At 42.4% G+C, this 5,234-nt stretch overlaps 1 pseudogene; it reads right to left on the bottom strand.

The window, feature by feature from the left end:
- Positions 1 to 3,961: 3,961 nt before the first annotated feature.
- On the bottom strand, positions 3,962 to 4,627 carry LOC101439445 (ubiquitin-conjugating enzyme E2 C pseudogene; annotated as a pseudogene).
- Positions 4,628 to 5,234: the final 607 nt, after the last annotated feature.

Raw genomic sequence — 5,234 nt, 5'->3', positions numbered from 1 at the left:
CTTACCTGTTTTTTTTTTTTAAGATTTATTTATTTATTTATTTCTACCCTCCACTCCCCCACACTTGTTTTTGTGCTCACTGTCTGCTTCTGTGTCCTATCACTGTGTGTTCTTCTGTATCTGCTTGTCTTCTCTTTAGGCAGCACCTGGAACTGAGCCTGGGACCTTCAAGAGTGGGACAGAGGCACTCAATCTCTTGTGCCACCTTAGCTCCTGGCCTGCTGCATCTCTTATTGTCTCTCCTCTGTGTCTCTTTTTGTTGCTGTGCCAACTCACCATGCAAGCCAGCTTGCCTTCACCAGGAGGCCCCAGGAATTGAACCCTGGACCTCCTATATAGTAGCCAGGAGCCCAATTGCTCGAGCCACATCTGCTTCCGCAAAACCACTTATCTGTAATATAGAAATCCAAAAATCCCAGAAAACCCAGCTTGTTTTTAAATTTGCAGCAAATTCATTTATCAGTAAAGTCTGACCTGAAATGATATTACATAGGATTTATTTATTGTATTTAGTGTGAATATACATATTTCACAACAGAAATATTAATATTTGATTATGGGGTACTGCTCCAGATCCACTTGGAGGTGTTGTATGGTATAACACTATATTATCTTACCAAAGTCTGAAAAAAATCAGACACAAAATGTTTCCAGCAAAGGATTCTGGACTTGTATTACTTCACAGTTGTTCATGAATGTGGAAAAATGATAATGCAATTTATAAGACAAATAACATGTGTGGGCATGTCCTCTTAATATTCATGTAGATATTTCTCTTACAATTTTGAAAATACAAAGAGAAATTTCTTTCACATGCTCTGCTGCCATATGGGGTACAGTTACATTGCCCATCTAATGTTTTGGGGTTCATGGTTCCTCTATCATAATTGCTGCACTCAAGATTTAAAGAAAAACAGCACATAAGAAGAAAGAACAAATATATAGTTGAGTTTTCATCTCAGGATCTTCAGCTATTCCAGTGAACTATCTGGACAACCTAGGAGAAAATCCAGTGTACTCTGTAAGGTTTAGACATAGAGTGGAGTGGTAGAGGGGGTCTTTGTAGATACATTCATGGCATAGTGGGTCTTGGTAGAAAGCATCTTAGAGGGGAGCTTCATGGTGTATACCTTTGTGGCACAGTGGAGCTTTGACAACTATCCTTGGTGGTGGAGTAAAACTATATAGCTGTCACCTTAGTGGTAGTGTGGAACTTTCTAAAATTCAGCTTGGTGGCTGTGATATATTGAATTAGGTACTCCAGAAAAAAATCTAAAACAAAACAAACATATTCTTGATCTTCAACTCATTCCTGTCCGTGTAAACCCATTGCCAATAGGATCTTTAAAAGATGTTACTTTTAGTTAAGTTGTGGCCAAATGAATCAGGATGGATATTAATCCTATTCCTTGAGGCTTTCTAAAGAGAAAGCCATAAGGAGGGACAGGAAGCTAGAAGTCAACAGAACCCTGGAGAGAAAGTTCTCCTTCCATCACATAACCATGTGATGGAAAAGCCAAGGAACCCAACTATTTATGGCCGGCCAGAACACTACAGATCCCGGAAGGAAGCAAACCTTCCAGCTCCTGAAAGGATGAGTCAACATATTCCTGCTGTTTATAAGCCAACCCATTGTGTGGTATTTGTCATAGCAGCCTGGCAGACAAACACAGTGGTAGAGTGGGACTTTTTAGTGTGTAGCTTAGAGGTGTGGTTGAGCTTTCTGGAATACACTTTAGAAGAATAGTGGAGTTTGGAGCTTCAAGTTGGAGGTTTGACTCTTAGGTCCACCTCTTCCTGGTGAGACTTCAGTTCATTGTGCCTAATAGTAATTGTACCCATCTGAGAGGGTGTTCATGAGGCTTAAATGAGATAGTGTATGTAAAGCATCTACTATGGGCCTGACATAGGAGGTACATGTCAGGTGGTAGTTGCTCTTGTAAGAGCCAAGACTGATCATCCAGTACCCAGCATTCTTGTTTCTAAACTGGGTCCTCTCACAGGTCTGCTATCTGTGGTGCCGCCTAATATGACAACTATCCCAACCCCAAGGATCACAGGGTTCACTACCCCTTCTACCCCCAATTCATTCTGTCATACTCTAGGCTCCAAGGAACCACATCCTGCCACTTAATTCCAGTTTCTTACTGTCTGAATGATCAACTTGTATTCTATGTCAATAACTCTTCCAAGATGTGTTTCTTCACCCACTGAGTGTTTATACTTTCTCTAGTGAGGGTAGGAAGTAGAAAATTTACTGAACACATTACAAGAAAAACCTCAATGTTTCTTTGCAAGCTAAAAATAAAATTTCCAACATGTATTATATATTTTAAAGTACACGATAATGAATAGCAGGGCAGAAGTTGCTAGGTTTTTTGAGTACTAAATACCAACTTATTGTCTCTTTAATTTTTTTTTATTAGAAGAATATGTTTTTTAAAATATATATATGAAATGACTCCCCCCACACACACATTGCTCCCTTGTCTGTTTTGTTTTTTTTTTTTTTTTGCTTGCTGTTTGTGCTCATTTGATTTTTCTTTAGGAGGCTGCAGGAACCGAACCTGGGACCTCCCATGTAGGAGGTGGGTGTTCAACTGCTTTAGCCACATCTGCTCCCTAAATGGCTTTTAAAAAAAAAAGTATTCATTTTAAAGAAAATTTAGATTACATAAATGTTACATAAAAATTATAGGGGATTTCCCATATTCCCCTCCCATACTTTCCCACATTAACAACATCCTTCATTAATGTGGTATATTTGTTACGATGAACACATACTGAAGCATTGGCACTAACTGTGGATTACAGTTTATACTCTGCTCTGCACAATTTTGTAGGTCATGACAAAATATATAATGACCTGTTTCCATCCTTGCAACATCATGCAAGATAATTCCAATGTTCCAAAAATGCTCCCATATCAGCATTTTCCCTCCCCTCAGAAGCTCTGATGGCCACTGCCTTTATATCAATGATACAAGTTCTTCCATTCCTAGAATAACAATAAGTCTATATATAATAATAAGTCTACTTTAGTCCATTGTTTATTCCCTAATCCTAAGGATTTGGAGATGGTGATGTCCACTCTGCCTCTAATTGAGAGGGGGCTTAGATCCCATGGGGCAGATGGATGGAACTATCTTGCTTGCAGTTGCAGACTCTTTGTTCTTTGGGATGGACTTTGTCCATCATCATCTCCTTAGTTGTCCTGGGTGAGACCAATGAACTGGAGAGTAGGTGTGGCAACTCTGCTGAGATTCAGGACCCAACTGGCACATGGAAGGATCAAAGATTTAAGTCTCTTGGACAAACACCTATCAAGTATAGTACTAACTATAGGTTCAAATAGAAGGGGCAGGAGAGCCACATGTAGGGAAACCACAAATGACTTAAATGACTTTTTAAGTTGAAGTATTTAAATACAAATATTTCAGTCTTTGGTGACAGCTGAGTATTTACTTTTTTTTTTTTAAGATTTATTTATTTATTCATTCCTCTCCCCTTCCCCCCCACCCCCACCCCCACCCTGGTTGTCTGTTCTCTGTGTCTATTCGCTGCGTCGTCTTCTTTGTCCGCTTCTGTTGTTGTCAGCGGCACGGGAATCTGTGTTTTCTTTTTGTTGCATCATCTTGTTGTGTCAGCTCTCTGTGTGTGCGGCACCATCCTTGGGCAGGCTGCACTTTGGCTCTTCTTATGGGGTACACTCCTTGTGCGTGGGGCTCCCCTATGTGGGGACACCCCTGCATGGCAGGGCACTCCTTGCACGCATCAGCACTGCGTATGGGGCAGCTCCACACAGGTCAAGGAGGCCCAGGGTTTGAACCGCAGACCTCCCATGTGGTACATGGATGCCTTAACCACTGGGCCAAGTCTGCTGCCTTGAGTATTTACTTTTATGGCTGTGGGTTTTTTTTTAAACCCAAAATGTATTTATTTAATTAATATATTAATCACAAGGGCTCAACAGAGACTTAATTTGAAAAACAAAAACAAAACAAAAATGACACCATCTATACAGAAGGAAAGGACAGACCGTCTCAGGAAAAAATAAAAAGACAACACAAAGAAAGATGCTGGACAGTCTGGGTCAGGGCTTTTGGCTGGAAACTTGCTTTGAGTAGGTTGCTTGCAGGTACTTCTTAAAGGCTGTGGGGTTTTTCCAGAGCTCGGCAGCATGTGTGTTCAAAGGGCTATCGATGTTGGGTTCTCCCAGCAGGCTCTGGATGGAGAGGAGGATGGTCCTGACATCATACAAAGCAGACCACTTGTCCTTCAGGATGTCCAGGCAGATGTTACCCTGGGTGTCCACGTTAGGGTGGTAGCAGGGCATAAGGAACTTCACTGTGGGCGTATTGCAGGGGTAGCCACTAGGGAACTCCAGGGAGAGTTTGTACCTCAGGTCTTCATATACTGTGCCAGCTGCTCCGTGGATGGTTCCTACCCATTTGAAAAGATTGTCTGATTTCAGGCTGAAATTCCTTTGTCACCAGACATCATGAGGGCCATCAACTCCTGCTGGAGCCTCTTGCCCACAGAGCCCCAGGCGGTGCCCCCTAGGCTCGGCCCCTTTACGGGCGGCGGCAAAGCTGACAGTGGCTGGGTCACGGTTTTGGGATGCCATCCGGACAGCGCTGGCAGGAAGACCAAAGTTGGGAGAACACGACTGCAACTCTGTGGCTGTGTTTTCACATTTCCTGGAACCCAGATATGGACACAGACATACACACACTTCTCTGTTATTCTAAACACATCGAGTGTATGAGTTTGAGGTTTAGCTTTGGTTTTAGAAGTCACCAAATCCTCTCCAGGATTGTAGTATGACTGTGCTCAGGGGCAGATGACAGACTCTGAAGTTGTAATTGCTTCCCCCTCTCAGGAGCATGCCTAATTCATGGATTTAGAGAGGCCTGCCACACCTTTCAGCTCTCCTATTAGGCTATAATTCATCTTTGGAGCAAAGAGATTCCAAATGGAAAGGTCAAACCACTCAGAAGCTGCCTTGGCATCTAACAGAAAGATTCTATGTCTCGGGGCACCTACCAGCCATCCAGGTGAGGCTGAGCAAGCAGGGAAACGTTTCACTTCTGCTTCTCAACATTGTAGTGAATAGCGGCACAAATTCTCATAGCTCATCAAATGCAGATAGGGCTTACATTTTCCTTTCAAAGGACAGGGAGAGCTCTGACTCCCTGTAATTATTGGATCTTACTTAACACCCCGCCCTCCCA

Source organism: Dasypus novemcinctus, chromosome 15 (assembly GCF_030445035.2).
Source record: "Dasypus novemcinctus isolate mDasNov1 chromosome 15, mDasNov1.1.hap2, whole genome shotgun sequence".
Lineage (NCBI taxonomy): Eukaryota > Metazoa > Chordata > Mammalia > Cingulata > Dasypodidae > Dasypus > Dasypus novemcinctus.
Note: the sequence above shows the minus strand (reverse complement) of the source record. Positions and strands in the feature narration are given on the sequence as shown.